This window comes from Cupressus sempervirens, chromosome 4 (assembly GCF_028749045.1).
Source record: "Cupressus sempervirens isolate cs-2001-9-10 chromosome 4, ASM2874904v1, whole genome shotgun sequence".
NCBI classification, from domain to species: Eukaryota; Viridiplantae; Streptophyta; class Pinopsida; order Cupressales; family Cupressaceae; genus Cupressus; species Cupressus sempervirens.
Window position 1 is genome coordinate 328,158,749 of NC_143121.1, and position 22,083 is coordinate 328,180,831.

Here is a 22,083-nt window from a genome sequence, read left to right on the forward strand (position 1 = left end):
AACCAAAAGGCATAGAATTTGATCTATGATTGGTTATATTTTACCAAAGTTGGAAATAATGACCTATGTGAATTAGTTTGTTTGATTTGGAAAACCTAAAGAGATGTGGTATGGAGGTGATTCAAAGTATTCATAGATCAATTATGTGGAAAGATAATAATTTGGCCTTAATGTAAAGTGTTTGCATGTGTTAATTTTGGTTAAAGGGATAAGGAGACTTAATAAAGACTCAAGAAAGCCTCAAGAGTACAACCTAAGGAATAGGTTGATGAACTAATTTTGGATCCTAATGAGATGACTTCTCATGCCTCTACATCACTTTTAGTATTAAGGTTTCATGCTAGAGATGTTTATTTCTCTCAATTTTGAGATGCACCTAACCCAACACCCATTGGAGGTGTCATACCTTCACCCACACCATGAAAGAATATTAGTTTGGTAACATTGGTCATTCTCATAATAAATTGAGAAAGCATTAATTTGTTAAAATGATTTAGAGTAGGCATGACATGGTCCATAACTAGGCATAATACAAATTATTTCATTGACCTAAAACTAATGGGGTGTATTATCTAGCAGATCTCACAAACCTCAATTTGGAACCATCGTCATCATTTTCATTATCTTCCTTTCTTTGCTTCAATCTCTCAAATATGATATCTAATGATTCAATTTGATAAATTTATGGTATGAACTTCTATCTTTCTTGAAACTATTGTAAGGGAACAAATCTTTTGGTTCCAAGATTTTCTTTCATACTTCATAGACTTGACTTCATTGACTCCCCCTTTGTTGCTAAGCTAGAAGGAATCTCATACTACTATCTATTGTTAGGCATGTTTTTAGAGTTACTGGGTTGAGTAGCATTCCTTATATCTTGTCTCTATGGTTGTATTACTCTTGATTGAAGATGAGACAATTTACTCCAATGTTCTCTAAAATCAACATACTTATAATAGAACCCTTACTCCCTTGGGTATGAATCTCCTCTTTCAAATTCTTTGACTGAATACCATTTACATCATATTTTTTAAGTGCTACTTTCACTTATGTGCCAGTCTTACCACTCCATTTTGATTTCATGGGCATATTCTCTACTTTAATGTCCTCACTTAAATTATTAAAGTTTCAGTTCTATGGAACTACTTTCTCTCCAATCTACCTATCATTGTTCTAGCCAAGTTCTTTCTTTTTTAAGGATTATTGAGCTAGATTGGTCAAAACCACCAACATCTTTAGTCTCTATTTCAAATCTAAACTTCCGCCAGCTCCCAAAAAGGTCAATGACTTGATCAAAAAAATGGTTGTCTATTAAAATTGTATAGGTAACCATGAACAATGAGCACATTTTTTTGAATTGTTTTGGAAAAAATGGGACAATATCATCCATGTTAGCCATTGTCTTTTCAAATGTTGTTTTTTTGTATTCTCACCAAGGTGAATCATATTCAATAAGTTAGATGATATTAAAGGAGCATACCGAGCCACCATTGAGCATACCATAAGAAAGCTCACGTAACTTGTTTGTTTTGGTGTCAAAGATTGAAAAGTGAACATTCCAAGCTTAAAAAGTGAATAGTATGTGCAAATGCACTTATACATTAGTGGGATGAATGTAGTAACCTACACAAGCATCTCTTTCTTTCCCACAACTTTGAAAAGGATAGAGAATAGGGGAAGATAACCCTACTTGGAAATTATGTGGCTTTTTTCTAAAAGAATGAGATCTAACATACAACATATAAGAACTACCAGTACATTCTCAAGATGCTCCCTAAAGATACACCACCGAATCCACTCTATTGCATCTATGTATTGTGCAAGAGAACTAGTGTGAGGAGGATAGAAACTTAATATGTAGTGCCAATCTATAGAGCTATCAAACTCATAATTCTTAATCATATCCTCACGTTTAGGGGCATCATTGGCATTGCTCATATGTTCACTCTTTTAACAATAATATTCCTCCCTAGCTTTTCTTAGTTGACACCTAAGGGTGACCATTGATTTTTCATTGACATCATAGTCTGTATCATTTTCCCCCAATCTTCCTCCTGGTAGTTTAAAGTTTGGATCTTCTCTACTCATTTGTACTAGCATATTATCAATATCATCCATATAGGGACATAGTGGATCTTGCTTGGACATCTGATTTGAAGTACTTATCCCATGCTATTACAATTTTATTTGAGAGTTCTTGATGACCATCATCAAGTTTAATAGCCATTTTAGCAACTCAATGCAACAAAACTTTCTATTGAGAGATCTAATTTGCATTTCTCCAAATGTTGCTAGGAATTTCAATCAAACCATATCCTAGAAGAAAGGTACCCATAAAAATACCAAAAGTATTTGAGCATGTCCTGGCCAAACCAATTATCGAACATCCCCAAGTTTTGTGCATGATAATAAGAATGATAATTCCAAGCAATCCATTAATAGAGCCCACACTTAAATAGAAGACAATATTTCCTTGGAAACTTGTTTTTAATCTCTCTATGACTATGAAATTTGTGGCATCTTCATAGCTATTAATAGTTGGTAGTATAGACCATGTAAGAAGAAAAACACTCTAGTAAGATCAACTCTAAAAGAAAATAGTTTTTCCATCATCTTTCCCAAGAATAGTCATCTAAATATTTGTGGCCACAAATATAATGATATGCAATGAACAAAAATAGGCATATTGTTAGAAATTATTACTCATTCACATCACTTAGCTAGTTATAACCAAACTATTGAACTTGGTTATTCAAATACTTACCAATATATCATGCTATCCAACTAACTATTGAATAAATAATTAATGTTGTTGTAAATGAAATGATGGATTACTTCTACTACAGCTTGAATTTTTCCACATAGAATAGTTAGCAATTAGTTTTAATCTAAAATCTAAAAACTTATCCTCTAGCATATGACTATTAAAAACCCTCTATAAATAGAGGCACAATCTGGTGCAGGAGCACCTATGGTAAGGTCAAACCCTAAGTCTAATTTTTGGTTTTAAGATGTTATAACAAACCATGGAGATAATAAGGACCAGTTAGAAAGTCCCAAGGTGTGTTTAGCAGGTTTGAGTTGATAGGTTTTGGTTTAGGAATATAGTTTGGTCAATTAGGTCTTGATAAGAGGAAATTGCAAAAAATTGCTCTAGGAGGAAAAATGAGGTGGAATTCCATGAAAAGGGGCAGAGAGGTGTGTAAATATGGCCCTTAGATGGTACAAGGTCATCATAGGAGGGGATAACATTCTTTTCAAGTTTGAAGAGTCTAGGAGCAAAATTACAAAAGTTGTCAAAAAGTTGCTTTGATAACTTTGCAATTTTGCAAAGGTGCTTGACAACTTCTTAGACAATTTTTGCAAAACCAATGAATTGGGTAGTTATGGTTAGAATTTTAGTGTAGAATTAAGTATGAAGTCTACTTAAGACTTTTCCAACTCAGTTCCAAGGGTTGGACAATTGGATGTACGGACAACACCTGTAACAGGACAATTTTTGAGCATTTGAAGTGTAGTTTGAAGTTTTGGTTGGAATTTTGGATTGAATAAGGAACTATTTTTTATGGAGTAGGATCTTGTGTTCACGTCTTGAACCTATGTGTAGTTTTCTTTTTTTCAAATAAGCATTTAATAAGGTTTAGAAAATTGTTTGTTTTTAGTAACCTTGCTAATTAGTTTTATGTAACAAGTATCGAATGGGCTATAGCTTGAGTGTCCTTGGTCTAATCAACATGGATCTTGGAGACCAAGAAATAACCTTTTTACATAATGTAAATATGGTTTGTGGAGGTTGTGGAATGCCAAATTCTATTTTTACAAGCAAGACCTAGGCAAGCAGACAAGCTTGGCAAGGTGCAAGGAGATGCTTGTAAAGAGTTAGTGTGAAGAACACATGATTGGTATGGGTCAATTCCAAATTGGTAATGTATGAGAAATATTTTAAGGAAGAAAAACTCAAAGGAGGAGGTTGGATATGGATTTTGGCACTTGTGGAGAAGAAAACACAAACATTGCTTCCAAAACCCTTAAAAGTAGGGTTGTTTGAATCTGTACAGTACAAACATTGTTGGAACCCTAGAATTGTAATGTCTTCAAGGGTTGGTCAAAAGGAAAAAAATTATAGTGTACACCAAGGATCCTTATTAAGGGTTTTTGTGAGTTACAACTCCTTCCTTGTTTCTAGAAGGGCTAATAGGTGCTCTTAGGACTACAAGGCTTGACTAGTCATCTTGGTGATTTGGGTGAGTGAGACTTGAAATAATGGTGAAAAATGATGTGGAATGAGCCAAGGATCTTAGAAGGAAGGTATAATATTATTTTTGAGGCACCTGATGTACTTGAGGAAGTTTTGGCAATCTAGGTCAAAGAATGCATTTTGGGTGAATAGGGAGAATGGCAAAGAAGTTTGACTTGGTGGGTGACATTCTTGGAGAACAGAATTGTAGATGGACCCTCTAAACTAGGGTTAGGAAAGAAGAACCTATAGTGGGCTAGGAGTATATTGGGAATAACTAGAAAGCTCTTAGTTGAAGAAACTCCCCATCAAAGTGGTATCAGAGCCATAAGATTAGTCTCATGGTGGCATGTTGTATTCCATTGAGTCAAGTGGATCTTCCAAGATGGTTACCAATGCAAAGTTGGCAAAGGAAGTAGATGAGCAAAATAATCTCGTAGAAGATGAACAGGGCTCTAGATAAGGCCCTAGAGGAGATGAAAGATAAGTTGAAAGAGATAGAGGATGCATCCCTAGCTAAGGAAGATGAAGAATTTGGAAAAGGTAAAGAGAAGGTGAGTTTAGAGGATGAAATACCTGAACCAGATCCTTTGAACCATTCCTAAAATCTCTCAGATTATTTGGAGGGAAGAGTCTAGAGAATATTTCTTTATTCCATGGAAAGATGGATGTAGATGTAGTCTTAGAATGGCTAGAAAGCATTGAGAACCACTTTGAATGTAAAGGAACAATAGAGGCCCAAAAGATGAGGTTTACATAGTCTATATTGACAGGCCAAGCTTTGACATGGTGGAAGTTTGTGCAGGAAGAAAGAGAAAGTGAGGGGAAGAACCCTATAGCTAATTGGAAAGAAATGGTGGCAAAGATCAAAGAAAAATATCTACCAGAGGATTATGAGATTTAGATCCATAAGGAGGGGCAGAATCTTAGGTAGAAATATCTTGATGTAGCTACCTATACTGAGAAGTTTCAGAAGTTGGCACAAAGATCAAGGGTGCAACAAGTAGAGAGTATCAAGTTGGCAAGGTACCTAAATGGCCTTCAATGGTCCATACAAGATGAGTTGAGTCTATTTATCCTTACCACTCTTTAGAATTGTTTTCAAATGGCTAGGAAGGTGGAAGAAAAGTTAAGGAAGAAAGGTGACTCCAATTCTAAGAACAGGGGCAGAGTTAAGGACTTTAGAGGTGGTTCAAAGGGAGGTTCTAGTGGCAAGGGTAATGAGAAGAGAAGCTATGGAGACTCTAAATAGAGTGAGCATGTAGTGCCTACCCTCGTTCACATCTTTTCTGGACATTGTTGTTGTTATTATCAGACTATGTTGGACTAGTTTTATGTTGATAGATTAGTAGTATTGATTTGAGACTATCAGACATTATGTTATGGATTTAGTGGTTATATGATGAGATCATTTAGACTTTACATTTCATGTATGCATGATGATCATTACATTACTTTCAGTTATTGTTGATGATTAGTTAGATGGTTTATTATTTCATGTGCTTTATTATGGATACTTACTCCATACTTGCATGTGTATGGTGTGTGTGTTTTCTTATTGTATGGCATTTCTGATGTGGTTAAGGAAGGGAGTCGTAGTCACCTGCTTAGTTGGGATCTACACGATGCACCACTTCCTGCCATTGTCTGTTTAGCTTAGCATTATATATATTGTATGTACATGCATGGTTTTTCTGCAGGTTGCAGGTACCAGGTATCGACTTCCCTAAATTGCCAAGATGAGCGTACCCTATTATACTATCTCAATGATAAGAGAAGGGATATGAATTCTCAAGTCCAAATCCCAAACCCTTAAACTATTTGTCCTAGTGAGATAGGATAAGTATCTGGATATTTTACCCACCAAATGTGTTAGATGACATATTTCGTGACTTTTAACCTTTTAGACTGATTTTGTGTGAATTGCTCTATGATGGGTTTTTATATTTTATCTTGGAGGTCAATGGTGAATTTTCTATTAATTAAGTCTTAATAAATGGATTTAATTAATAAATTAATTACTTGAGAAAATTAATATAAAATATCATGATATTTGATATTTTGTTTATAATTAATTAAATGAGAATTAATTGAGGAAAAAGGAATTAAATTAAAGAAAATTAGAAATTAAAATTAATAACAATAATAAAATAATAATAAAGTAATAAATAAATGATAATAATAAAAGTTATAAAAATTAAAATGAAAGTTATAAAAATTTAAATAGAAATTATATAAAAAGTAAATTGGAGTTATAAGCTTGTATGGGAGTTAACGCACCTTTTCATTTCTCATATGTCAACAACACGGGGGTTAGTGCATCAATTAAGCACATGGTGTCTACAACCCTATGACTCATCTAGAAGGTTGGAAAAGACACATGCTTAGTTGGTGACACCTTCTAGCTATTTCTAGAAGCATTCTAGATGTTTCCTGGGAGCTCTTTATATTCAAGCATTTCTAGAAGCTTAGACATAGCGTTTGGAGAGCAATTGGAGCATTGGAGGACTCGAGAACTCTGAAGAAGTGAGGAGCTTGCTCTGCGAGTTTTCTGAGGAAGAATGAATTAGCATCAGAATCCGGATAGATTCTTGTGATTTTACTTATGCTATTTTCACATCTTGCATTCCCTGTCTTGTTCGTCTCTTCCATATGTCTTCTGAGAATTTTTTCTATTTTAATTCTATATATTCTCAATATGGGTAGTTACATTTATTTGAGAATCTTATATGAATAAATCTGAAAAGAACACGGGGCTAGGGTTTAAATTGTAGCAAAATCCATTAGATTAATATTTGGATAAATTTGAGATTAAAATTTTATAGGAAAATTCTGAAAAATGGAATTTTTAAATAAACTGTTGATATTTTTGAATCTGCATACACACACACATGTATATATACATATATATATATATACATATACATATATACATATATATCTATATATATACATATATATATATATATACATACATATATATATATATGTATATATATATGTATGTATAAATATGTATATATGTATGTATATATATATGTATATATATGTATATGTATATATATATACATACATATATACATATTTATACATACATATATATATATATATGTATGTATATATGTATATGTATATATACATATATATATACATATATATATATATATGTATATATGTATATACATATACATATATATATATGTATATACATATATACATATATATATATATATATATGTATATACATATACATATATATATATATACATATATATATATATATATGTATATGTATATACATATATATATATATATATGTATATGTATATACATATATATATATGTATATGTATATATATATATATATGTATATATATATATTTATACATGTTTATATGTTGCGATGTTTTAAACTCTGCATGTATATATATATATATGTACATATAGATATATATACATATATATACCTTAATATATATATACATATATTTATTTATTTAATTAAAAATCAAATATCATACCATTAATCAAAAACATTTTTAAAAAAATGTTAAACTTTATTATAATCGAAATCGCATACCGGAGAATGGAAAATCGCTTATGCGATTTAAAAAAAAGAAGTGATATGCATTAAATGGAAGGGGACGAGACCCGCACCCCCGTGCCCACTGCGATCGCAGTGTACCAGCTGTCGCAGGTACTGCGACGGCAGGGGTACACAGTACCCACTGACGCGTACCGCCGGTGGTACACACTAATATATATATGTGTGTCGATTCATATGAATTCGACTTTCATTGTTATTAAATTTTCATATGGTATAAATCAAAATTATTAATTCGATTTTATAAAATGCAATAATAATAATTATTTATATATTTATATATGTATGTATATATATATATGTGTGTGTGTGTGTGTATATATGTAATATGTAAATATGTTATTAATAATTTGAATTATTATTATATAATTGATAAATGATTTATATCAAAGGTTCATTTTTATAATGGTGAACTCTTGTATAATTTTCAAGATTTAATTAATTGTTTTATAAAGTGTATGAAATTTAATTGATAGTTTGGTGGGGGACATTTTCAAACAAAGATTATAATTGGAAGATGGATTTTAAGGAAAACTTTTATTCATCCAAAACAATACATGTGTTAGGAAAACTGTACAAAATGTTCCTCCATTCATTCTCCAAACTTGGAAACATAAACTGAGACCTCTACATTTAATTCAAGTTTGTAAATTTAGCAAAACCAAAACATGTGTTTTCATTGTATTCTTTATGCTATTGTTTTGAGTTTTGGGTTGACTAGTGTTGACTAGTTATAGGACATCTACCAGAGGCTTGGGGGTTATGTGATTGTGATGTCATGATGATATTTTAATCTCGATCTTTATAAACCCAACCATGGTTATGTGATGGAATGCTCTATGTATTGGTTGTAATTACTGATTATTATAGTTGAGATTCTTATGTATGAGACACTTGACTTAACCATTTTTGGTCATCAATCAGTTATCCTTGGTTATTTTCTAGTCGCCATGATGGAACTGTAATGTGGATTTATTCTTGATGATGTCATGTTGTGACATGCTTGACTCAACCATTTTGGAGTCTTGGATCAGTATGATTGAGATATATTTTGGTTATTGAGAACCAATGGATACTTTTGATTATCAGTGATACTTCAGTTGCCAATAGAGAGCTGTTGTGATCATGATTTTCTATGGATGCTTGCTCATGGAGATTTGATGCTTTTATGCATATTTGATGATTTTATTATGGATTATCTTTTGTGATTTTGAGATTTATGATTCCATGAGCTTAAGGTAGGATATCTGCATGTAGTGTCGGGAAGTGGTTTGCAATGGGGGTCGGGGCCCTAAGAGGCTGCCAGGGTAACTCATTGTAAGTTGGATTAATAAGTGATAACATTCACATCTAATACTAACTATATGAACCTAAAAAGATAAGTGTTTTGGTTCTCTCCCATGCCTTGAGTGCTTGTATAGACTAGGATGGGAGTAGAGAGAACGCATGGTTGCGACCTTGCATTCCATAGTATGCCTCGTCCGTATGAGAGGATACTAGTGGCCGCATGAGATCAGTATGGACCCATGGAGTTTAGCTAACTACCAGTGTTACTTGTACGTGATAAATGCGATGACACTTTTCCGCTTGCATAGTAGGTTCCTACATGTCTTTGTGTGCCTCTAGGATTAGATGTCGATTTTGTGTTTGGAACCTTTGAGTTAGTATACTTTTAGGATTCCTGGACTTATACAGATTTGTGTTATGTGATTTTGATAGCCTGTTTGGGACTTGAGATTATCTCCTCAGCACGGTGGGAGTGGACCACTTAGGTACCACGCGGTCGGGTGGTAGTATTTTTTCCACTCTTATCATTTGAGATTCATTGAGACATCATGGCTGATGCGTCCTTCATGATGGTGGATATGTATCCTTTCATTGATGATTATCATATGTTAGATGATGTTATCTTATGCTTATATTTGCATGTTAGATTACTTTCTGTATATGATATAGTATATGTTAGGAGTGACATTCCTACTATGTTAATAATGATGATCTCTTCGATGATTTGGAATGTTACGCACGGAGGGATGGCTAGGGCCCACGATGGTCTAATGATGCTATTAACAGTTGGGAGGAACCGTGCACTTAGTTTATTATGTTTGATTTTTATGATGGATGTATATGTCTTCTATGATAAAGTATCATGTGTATCATGTGATTATCTTTACTTTGATGTATCATGGATTAGAATAGGATGCTGTACCTTATTCTACATATGTATATTCTTTTGAGCTTTTCATACCCTGTGACATGTGCAGTGGATGATTGAGCAATTGAAATGTAATGTATGAACATTGGACGTATCATTATTATTTCATGTGGTTATTGTGTTAGATGGATTCAATAATGTTAGTTGACTTGGATGTAATTCAACATTAAGGGATCTTAAAGAATGTAATCTGTTATGTATGTTATGTTTATTTTTAGATGGACATTGCTATTGCTTCCGTTATTTTGCATAAGTTATACGTGGTATTTACTTTCTTAAAAAAGAAAAAGAAAAAATGCTACCAATCTTAGTGAAATTCTAGGTTAATTCTTTGAATCCCTTGGCAGGGCATTACAGAGCAGACTAGTGAAACCATTCAAAATGAAGGCTCTAGCAGAGGCAAAGGATCATAGCAGAGGTAGCTATGGAAATAACAATAGAGGTTCACATTTCAGCAACATGAAGTGCTATAACTGTGGTAAGTTAGGAAACCCTGCTTATAGATGTCCAGAAAAGTCATCGTATTCTTTTGGGGAAAATAAAATTACATTTGTTCAAGAAGAGGACATAAGGTAGGAGAAGTGGACCTTGATGTGGAGAAAGGTGAAAACCTCATATTGAGGAGGGTATTGGTTAAGGAGCCAGTTAAGGATGAGACAAAGCAAAGGAGAACATTGGTTAGAACTACATGCAAAATATTGGGCAAAGTATGCAAAGTGATCATAGACTTAGGGTCTACTGACAATGTCTTGTTAGAGGAGACAATACAAAAGCTTGGTTTGACTAAGATTCCACATGTATGTCTATAAAAAGTGACTTGGTTGAATAAGGGATAGAATATCATAGTGAATGAACAAGTGTGGTAAACATAATATTGGCAAGTATTAGGATAAGATCTTGTGTGATGTGCTTCCGGTGGATGTTTTTCACCTACTATTGGAAAGACCTTGGTAGTATGATAGAGAGATAGTATATCATGGGAAAGAGAACAAATATTCCTTTAAGAAGGATGGTGTCACTTATAGGATCCAGTCTATAGTGCAAGAAGACAAGGTGGAGAAGTCTACTGCTAAAGCATTACTAATGAGTGGAAAAGAATTCCTTAAGGAATTGAAGGAGGGTGAAGGAGTAGGCTATGCCATTATGATAAAACCTAAGGAGGAAAAGGTATCTTCATCTACAATTATACCTACAAAAGTGCAAGGGCTATTGGACTAGTTTAAAGACATCATTTGTGATGAGGCACCACCAACATCACCACCTAAGAGGGCCATAATTCAGCAAATTGAATTCATACTAGGAGCATCACTACCAAAAAAAATTGCATACAAGATGACTCCAAAGTAGAACAAGGAGATTGCAAGGCAAGTTCAAGAGTTGCTTGATCAAGTGTTGATTAGGAAGAGCATTAGTCCATGTGTTATACTTGTGGTCTTGACACCTAAAAAGGGAGGTAAGTGGAGAATGTGTACTGATTCTAGAGTAATTAATAGAATCACAATTAGGTACACATTTCCTATTCCTAGGAGAAGAGACTTGATGGATTATCTAGGTGGAGCTAGGTACTTCTCCAGAATTGATCTCAAAAGTGAATACTACCAGATTAGGATGAAAGAGGGGGATGAATGGAAGTTTGCATTTAAGACTATCGAGGGTCTCTATGAGTGGTTGGTAATGTCATTTGGCCTTACCAATGCACCAAGTACCTTCATGAGAGTCATGAATGAGATCTTGAAGGACTATATAGGGGTATTTATTGTGGTATATGTTGACCTTTAATTTTACACGATGCTTAACAATAAGAATCCTTTCCAACTCCTCACTTGAAAAGATAATCTGGGATCAACTCCAAGGTTCTAGGTGATCTTGGGACCTACCGAAATCTGCTCAGTAGAAGATAAATGTGAGTGTTCATGAGAAGGCCTTTGTTGGTTCTGACCAATTTTGGATAAGATGTTGAATCTGCTTGTTATCTCAAAAATAGCAACCACACAAAAGTAAATATATTTTTGTATTTTTTCTATTTATGATGAATGTAGTTTTAAATATGCAACTATTTGAATTACTAAATTAACCAAGTGTTTGTAAAAGCAAATAACGAAGATAGGGTAAGAATAAGTTTAAGCAAATGACTTGAAAAATAAATCCCTAACAAAGATAAGCCATGGAAACAACACGTCTATGAGTTAAGCCTTTAAAAAGATCAGTAGCTAACCAATAAAATAAGATCAGTGCTTCCCTAATTCCACTAATGCAATCATCAATGGGAATTTAGTAACTGTAAGATGTTTCACTTTTCATCAGATTGCAAGGCCACAGAAAGTGCACTCATGCGAGACAAAAATCTATGCAAGAACAATAGGGTGATCTCTTCTCCAAGTAAGTATGACAATGGAATATGTAAACACATGGAAAACACATGAATTAAAAGATCTCTCAATCAAAATAACACAAAAAAACTATTGACTCCATTACACTCCATGAACATACATTCACAAAATATAACACACTCAGGCAAGAATAACTACACTCTGAATGAGAGAACCAATAGCATATATTATTGCATCAAAATAATCACCTGGAGTACATATTTAATTCCTTAATTTATAGGAAATCTTCTCCTCAATTTGTGTTAAGAGTGAGACATCTCTTCATGCAAATATATGCTTCTAAACTAATAAAACAAATCTATTTATGTACAAACTAACTCTCTAACTAGTGCTAAGTAGGACTCCACCCTTATTTATATCATTTAATGGGTGCAAGAGCCTTTACATGTCTTAATACAAAGAAAGCATGAGAAAATAAGAAGAAAGCCATTAAATGATGTAGCGGTCTCTGCAAATGCCAAAAATAGAAGCTTAACCTTCTTTGGACATTTGTAGGAGTTAAACTACTATCAGAATATGTTTTTGATGCAGGGAAAGCTCTAAATTTGGAACTGGTAGTTAATTGTCAGTGCACCTCCGACTTCTTCAAAAAAATTCGGCACACTTTGGAAGATAGGTCCAAAAAATGCAAATTTTTTCCCAAGTGTCAAAACTAAAATTCTAGCTTCTCGATTTTGTTCCCCTTCATACCAAAGCTATGTTTGGATGTTTTCTCTTGAATTTCTCAATGATCTCTATCACTTGGGTTGAATTTTGCAAATCCAAAGCATCATACTTATCTTTTACTACTTGTTGATAGCTGCCCACTTCTATATGAGGCTTCGCAAAATCTTCGAGCTTTACATCCAACTATAGCAATGCCTCCTCCATCTTGAATGCTTGTCTAATGTCTTTATTAGTTGACACTTTGTCAAATATCTTTTGAAATTGTTTGACAACTATTTGCATTGGCATGAGTTTATCTCGACTCATCTTCAAAAATGTCAAGGCACACATCACTATAATATTTCTCTACTTCCAAAATTTTCTCTTGGGTTTGATCCTTGAGCCCATGAATATCCACATGTAATGTTTCAATTACTTTATTACCAACTGCAATCTTCTCAATCCAATCATCTATTTTATCTAACTTATCCCCTATATATACATCTGTCAACATACAATACCTTTGACCTTTTATTGACTACAAGGATTGAAGGTCATTTCCCCAGGTATGTACCTCATCCATCAACCCAAAATCTTGGTTTAAAATAGCAATTAGTTTCTCCACATGATTCTAAATATGGTGCAATAACTTGATTCCTTAGAACTTTCTTGCCATAACTGACAAGCCTTAAAAAATTGATCTACCTGTATAACTATCTTTTCTTTATCTTTCTCTCTAAAGCTGCTTCAAGAGTGGCCTCTAGATTATCTGGGTTAATAGGACCAACCAACTCATGCAAAAATCCCCTCATGATTTTATTCTAGTTTCTCAACTTAATCAATTTAGCCTCATCTTTATCTAAGTGATTAAACACTTCTTTAATTCCTGTGGTGACCATTAATTTAGTCGTGTCCACAATTGGCTTTCCTAGCAAGACTTCTTAGATCTAATAATCATTTGTGGTCAAATCTTCAGTATCTTCATGTAGAGGAGGAATAGCAATGTGAGTGAATAAGTCCTGATTTTGGTCCTTCATAATGAAGGCCAATGTACGCGCATCACCGTTAGGTAATTCAGGCTTCTTAAAAGCTTTAACTAATTCTCTCATTCCCTCTTCCTCAGTACAATATAGTTGCATTTTATGCCTAACCATCACCTCTTTTCTCAACTACCTCAGAATAATTTCCATCGACAACTTACACTTGGGTGAAGAGGGGGTTTGTTTTGCTAGAAACTTTCCCTTATCTCTCCTCTCTGGAGTCCTTTCTTTCTATTAGGGATCTATATCAGGCATCCCTATATCTATTGAGTCCACCGTTTGTACCTCCATATCTTGAGAATTGTGTTGGGGTTCTTCATATATTTCTACATCCTCTAATACTTTATTAGTAGATATTTGTTGTGGCTCTTCTTCTTGCACTGGTTGCACCAATTCTTCATTGACCAGAGGGAGAGGAGTGGCTAAACCTTTATCCACTAAAGATACATCTTGAGTTGGTGATGGTAGGGCACCTAGAGGTCCTTGTGGAGAAGAAAGCAATTGACTCTAATCCTCTTATGGAGGTTGATTTGTCAGTGTACCCCTTATCTTGTCACCTACCATTTCAGTGCCTACAGGGATGAAATCAAAATCTAACATCTTAAAGATATCAACCCCTTGGTCCTCTTGCCCATCAATCGAGTGTTGTAACTCATCCTACAAAGGTGTGACCTGAATAGGTTGTGTAGAAATAAATGGCATCATTATAGTGGAACTCCTTCTTCATTCTATCTTAGTAGCACTAGCTAGACAAGTCCTTTGACTCAAGGGAAGGTTATCCTCTTTATTTTATTCATCCTCCTCAGCTCCTTCAGGAATAACTTATGGGACTAACAGAAAAGGAATAACCTTTCTTATCACCTTTTGTCTCCTTGTCATTTTTATTGGAGTTTTCATCTTTTTCTTCTTGAGAGTTGATGGAGAGGCTTCTTCTTCTAGAACCCATGGAGACACCTCTTGTACTTGATCTTCGGATCCATGTCCCTATTCTAGTGGTGGCACTTGTGGATTATCTTGAGCTTGGGTGGCTTCTTGGGCTTGATTCCCATCAACCTCAAGCTCTACTTGTTGTGGAGAAACTCTTTTCCTTTTATTCTTGCCCTTTTGTGCCTTGAAGTACCCAACTTCCCTATCATGTTGATATACTGTCTCTGGCCTAATTGGAGATTGAGTTGTGAATGTTGGTATTGTAACCTTTGTTCCTCTACCTTTCATTGGACAAGTTGTAGCTCAAAAAACTACTATTTGTGGAACTAGATTTGGCTTGAATGGTCTCTTAATCCACTCCTTGGTCAATTGGATGATATGCCTTGCCCTATGATTGATATCTGCTTTTTCTTCTCTATCAATTTCAACATTCATGATTAGTCGATGACATATCCTATCTCAATTATATAGGGGATCCAAAACATCTAAAGTGTCTTGTTGAACAACCTCCAATGGGACCTTTATTTTCAAGGCGTTTCCTGCCAAATAAAGAGTCATCCTACAATAATCCCTTATTTGAATCTCATAGTCATCTACTACATTCATTTAATGATCCTCTATGGCATCTTTGTGTTTGAACTATTTTCTTGCCAAGTACCAAACTCTACTAATGTTGTCAAAACATGGACAAGAGGAATTATAATCCTCCAAGGGATACTAGTCCCATTTTGACTCAAAAGTTGTGATATCCTACTTCTACTTGACACCAAACTTACCTATGGTGATGGGGTATACCCAAGTCTTCTTATGTTGCTTCCTTACTCTATCATATGTAGATGAGAGTTATCGTGCAATCTTTGGCAATATGAATCTATCACATAGATATCTAGGGAGCTTCTTAGGATTTACAATTGTACGCAACACCCTTAAGTAGGTGAATGTCTTGAATTGAATGTAGCAGGTGCCTATTTCTGTAATTTTTGTTGTTGCCTCTTCTGACATCCTTTTTGCATAGTCTTCCTCAATGAACCAGATGATTGCAAAAATGAAGGCATCATTCACTATTATGTATTCTTTATTGTGATCTGAAAGCTTTTTCTTTACCAGCTGGGGGTATATCACATATGGCCATGCATTAGCATCTTTCATATTACCCCTCTTAAACAACCCTAGGTAGTGTATAGTCCTGGCTACTAACAAATACACCAAATAAGATGTCATATAAAACCTTAGACTATTTTTCACTACCACTAGCTGTTCATCTAAATTCTCACTGAGAATAGTGGCCTAGTCAATTGGGACCTTGGTTGTTATGATGGTTTCAATGAAGTGTATAATCCATATGTTTAAGTGTCCTGTTGTTGGTAATCCCATGATTCTACTTAGGAGCACTATGGAATGTCCAATATCATCCTTTATGTAACTTCTTGTCATATCAACTTGTTAGGCTTTTCTTCCCAAAGATGTTCTATCAATGAGATATGAAGATTGAATATTTTTTGTCACTTCTTGTTCATGATCTCTATACCACCTTTTTGTTTGATGGTATGTCAGTCTTATGTATTGATCTGCCCTCAGAAGATGAAATACTTTCTCTATATTCTTGGGTTTTAGATCGAGAATGATCTCTCTAGTTATGCTTTTGGCCACCCTCTCTTTTGAAACATAATTCTTAGCCAAAGCCATGATCAACTCAGAAGATTATACTAAAACTGGGTGTGAAGCTACATTTACTAACCTGATCTTATAAGTCTAGACACCATTGGGGGCCTCTCATTTGGTTTGTTGCATAGAACCAAGAATACATTCCAGTCAATGTGACCCATTTCTGTATCTCAAATTTTTGAATGCACATCCTAGAAGTGTGATTTAGGTTGGACACCTTGAAACTTGAAAACCACCAGTTTTGGAGCAATCTTTGTAGCGAGGGGGGACGAAAAGGAATCTATCTTATCTACACAAAAATAGACATACATTAGTCTAGAAGATGGAAAATAGAATCCTAAACAAACCCTGTTTAGGAAAAAACAAAACCATGAACCTTAAAACATCATAAAATACTTTAAAAACCTATTATTTGCCTTTGATAGACAAAACTTGGTGCACCTTGTACACCTTAAAGGTGCATTAGATGTGCCTTTCTCCTAAGGGAAAACTTTAATCATTAAGAGTGTGCACCTAGTGCACCTTATGGAATGTGTTATGTGTGCACCCTTATGGTGTAAAGAATTTCTTTAAGTGATAAAAAAGGATGTGCACATAGCACACCTTGTGGGTTGCATTATGCGCGTAACCTTTCAATACTTAGGAGAAAGCTATCTTTGAAAGGTGGACATGTGTGCACCTTGGATAGGCATGCACATGGGTTCCTTTCACTTAGGTTAATGTGTTCTTTATTTTTAAGTTTCATTAAGTTTTGTAAAAAAACGGTGCACACCTTGGATAGGTGCGCACCTTTTTCCTAAGTGTGTTATGTGTGTGCAGGTGCAAAAGATTGGCACACCTCACAAAGTGTTGAGGTGCGCTCACTGTGGATGTAGAAGGGAAAATGAGGTAAGGAAGAGAAGGGGTCCTGGGCTTTTGTAGGCCCAGGATGGAGCACACCTTTGGAGGTGCACACCTACGCATGTGCACACTTCCAAAGGAAAGCATTCCCACACTAATGCACTTAGCACACTAGCGCACCTTGAAGGGTGCACTGGGTGTGCTAGGTGTGCTAGTGCACACCTTTACTACCAAAGTTCACTTTTCTCTCAAAATCTCCAGTTTCTAACAATTGGGTTTTTTAGGTAGAGGGCTAGAATAGGCTTAGACACTAGGTAAAACCCTAAAAAAGACTAAGACCTGAGACCAAGGAGCCTAGAAAAGCAAAAAATTGCTAGGGGGTCCCCATTTCTAAGGAGAAATGGGGTGTGCATTGTGAAAACCACAACAATATACCTAGATGACATTCTCATCTTCAACAAGACCAAGGAGGAAAATATGAAACACCTAGAGTTGGTATTGAGGAAGCTCCAAGAGGAGAAGTTGACAGTAAATTTGGAAATAAAATGAGTTCATGAAAGAGGAATTGGTGTATTTTGGGTTTATAGTATGTCAAGGGAGTCTTCAAATGGACAAGGAGAAGGTAGAGGCTTTTTTGAGTTGGCCTACACCTATATCTGATCTGAGGTCAGGAGTTTTCATGGATTGACACAATTCTATAGGAAGTTTGTAAGAAGGTTTACTAAAATGTGTGCCCCTATGATCGATACAATCAAAGGGTGCATGAAGACTAAATATATGTGGACCAAGTCTGTAGATTAGAGTTTTGAGAGGTTGAAGAAGGAGGTAGGAACCCAACCTATCTTGGTTCTACCTAGTTTTGAGAGATTTTTTGTGGTGGAATGTGATGCTAGCGATATAGTAGTTTGAGTAGTTTTGAGCTAGGAGAGAAAACCAATAGAATTTTCAATGAGAGGCTCAATGAAGCCAAGACAAGGTACTCAACATATGACCTAGAGTTTTATGCACTTGTCCAAGTCATCAAGAAGTGGAGGCACTACTTGTTGCTTAAGTAGTTTTTTGTCTTCACAAATAACCAAGCTTTGAGTTTTATTAGCTCACAAGAGAAGCTAAGTTTGAGATGCATAAATTTGATGGAGTTTGTATAGTCCTATACTTTCACTATCAAGCATAAGAAGGGGACAAACAATAAGGTGACAGATGCTTTGAGCAGGAGATTGCTGACAGTGCAAGAAGCCAAGTTGCAAAGCATTGCCTTGGATAGTTTCAAAGATCTATATGAGGAGGACACTGAATTTTTAGAGGCTTATAAGATATGTATTGATTTTGCTAATCATTTCCATAATGATTTTGCTAAATATACCCTGCATAATGGACTATTGTTCAAGGGTCAACAGTTGTGCATTCCAAGGGGATCCATGAGGGAGAATCTCATATAAGAGAAGCACAATGTGAGCATGAGTGAGCACTTTGATCTAAACAAGACATTGGACCTTGTGGAAAGTTTTATTACTCACCTAAAATGCAGAGAGATGTTAGTAGGTATGTGGAGCAATGCAACATATGTCAGAAGGCAAAGGAACTTTCATCAAATGCAGGGCTCTATCAATCTCTCCCCATTCCAAATAGGCCTTGGGAGTGCATCATCATGGACTTTATAGTGGGATTACCAAGTACTAGGACAAGGATGGATAGTGTCTTTGTGGTAGTAGATAGGTCCAGTAAGATGAGCCACTTCATACCATGCAAGACTACACATGATGCAAGTAATGTTGCATACCTATTCTTCAAGGAGGTGGTTAGAATACATGGCTTGCCAAGGAGCATAGTAGCTGATAGGGATGTTAAGTTTATGGGGCAATTTTGGAAGACCATGTGGAAGAGGCTTGTGACAAACCTAGCACATAGCTTTTCCTACCATCCTCAAACTGATGGTTAGACATAGGTGATAAGCAGGGTATTGGGCAACCTGTTAAGGTTCCTCACCAAGGAATATGGTCAAAGTTGGAAGCAAGTTATTCCCCAAGCTGAATTTGCATACAATGATAGCAAGAATAGGACAACAAGGTTAAATCATTTCCAAGTGGTGTATGACACTCACCCAAGAGGTATAATGGAGCCGAGGGACCTACCTTCATATAACAAGATTAGTGGACAAGCTGATGACTTTGTGTAATAAATGAATCAGGTACATGATCAAGTGAAGCAAATTTGATGGAAGCCAATTAGAAATTTAAGGAGAAGAAGAATGACGAGAGGATGGAGTCATAGTTTCAAGTGGGAGACTTGGTAATGTTGCATCTCAACAAGGCTAGGTTACAAAAGGGAATCCCTAGCAAGTTGTAGATGAGGAGGATTAGACCATGCAAGATCCTTGAAAAGTATGGACCCAATGCCTACAAGATAGATCTACCAAAGGACATGTATCTTTCTCCAATCTTCAATGAAAGATCTAGTACCACACAGAGGCACTAATATGAATGACATTAAGTATCAGGAAGATTTGAGCAAGGATGTAGTAGACATGAAGATACCTGAAAAGAAGCAACCATAGGTTGAGAAGATATTAGACTACAGGGTAAAGAAGAGCACAAAAAATAAGGTCTACAAGGACCATTTGGTGAAATGGATGGATTTACATGAGGTTGAGGCAACTTGGATTGTTGAGGGTGACTTCAAGAATCTAGGCATCAGTAATGAGTTCTTATCTCCACCACTACCTTAATTTCTTCATGCAGGGGGAGAATGGTGCAGGAGCACCTAGGGTAAGGTTAAACCCTAAGCCTAATTTTTGTTTTCTATATGGTCTAACTAAACATGGGAATAATAAATACTAGTTATAAAGTCCCAAGGTGTGTTTAGGAGGTTTGAGTTATTAGGTTTTGGTTTAGGAATCTAGTTTGGTCAATTAGGTCCCAATAAGAAGAAATTGCAAAAAATTGCTTTAGGAGGAAAATGAGGTGGAATGCCATGAAAAGGGGCAAAGAGGTGTAGAAATTTGACCCTTATATGTCCTAAGGTCATCCTAGGAGGTTTGATAAAATTCTTCTCAAGTTTGAAGAGTCTAGGAGCAAAATTGCAAAAGTTGTAAAACCAATGAATTTGGTAAACTTTTTAGGCAATTTTTGCAAAACCAATGAATTTGGTAGTTATGGTTTTAACTGTAGTCTAGAATGAATTATGAAGTCTATTTAAGACTTTTCCAACTTAGTTCCAAGGGTTGGACAGTTGGGTGTATAGACAACACCTATAGTAGGACAATTTTTGAGCATTTGAAGCGTAGTTTGAAGTTTTGGTTGGAATTTTGGATTGAATAATGAATTGTTTTTGATGGAGTAGGATCTTGTGTTCATGTATTGAACATGTGTGTTGTTGTTTTGTTTTCAAATAAGCATTTAACAAGGTTTAGAAAATTGTTTGTTTTTAGTAACCCTGTTGGTCAATTTTGTGTAACAAGTATGGAATAGATTATAGCTTGAGTGTCCTTGGTCAAATCACCATGGCTCTTGGAGATCAAGCAATAGCCTCTATACATAGTTTTAGATTTTGAATGCAGTAATAGTATAAGAGAAATTTCCTCCACGTGCTTCATTATGAAAAAAAATTAATAGCTTCTCCTGCTGTTGCTTATCAACACATCTTAGAAATGTACCATCAATAGCCTTCCAATAGAAAACATCATAACAAATTACATACCTTAAGGCCTTTGTTTTCAGATCCCTTATTTTCTTAGTATTCAATCCATCAAGGAATTCACCATATGTCAGAAAGTATGAAATATTTGAAAACCAAGGATCCCAAAGACTTACCATAAGAACCTTTGGAGTATCTTCCTCACCAACTTGTTGATCTTCTGCTAAAGCTCTACAAAGTGCATTTCCTCTTACTAGTTTAGTTGGCTTGATATCAATATCACAACCTTGGACCTTTTTTATCCAAACACCTCTATTGTTGCAGCTAACCTCTTGCAGTGTCAAGATGCTTTTGACTACGGAATCTGGCACATATATCATTGAATGAGAATGCAAAATATAAAACTTGAAATTTGTAAGTGCTCTCCCCACTGTATATGCATGTTTCTCCATTTTTGAGTATCTCAATTCTTGATTTTTTCATGGCATGCTCATAAAAGCAATTGGGGCTTGTATTCCTTCTTTGTTTTCCTGCATCAATATAGTTGACATGGTATGTTATGAAGCATAACAATATATAATGAATTCTTTAGTGTAATCTTAGTGAACAAGAATAGGGGCCTTGGCAATAACACCATTGATGTCTTCAAAAGACCTCTTTTCAATATCACTCCATTTGAAAGTCTTATTACCTTTCATCATATCAACTATACACTTAACTATTTCTAAGAAATTAGGCACAAACCTCCTCAAGAAATTTACCTGGCCAAAGAAAGATTTTAATCCAGTTTTGCTCAATGGTAGACTTAATTGCTAAATGACCTTAAATCTATCTGGATCAATCTTCACTCCTTCTTGAGATACAATATGACCAAGTAATTTTCCCTC

General features: G+C 35.1%; 1 pseudogene; it reads right to left on the reverse strand.

Annotated features, from left to right (window-relative positions):
- Positions 1 to 1,134: 1,134 nt before the first annotated feature.
- On the reverse strand, positions 1,135 to 21,648 carry LOC149561355 (uncharacterized; annotated as a pseudogene).
- Positions 21,649 to 22,083: the final 435 nt, after the last annotated feature.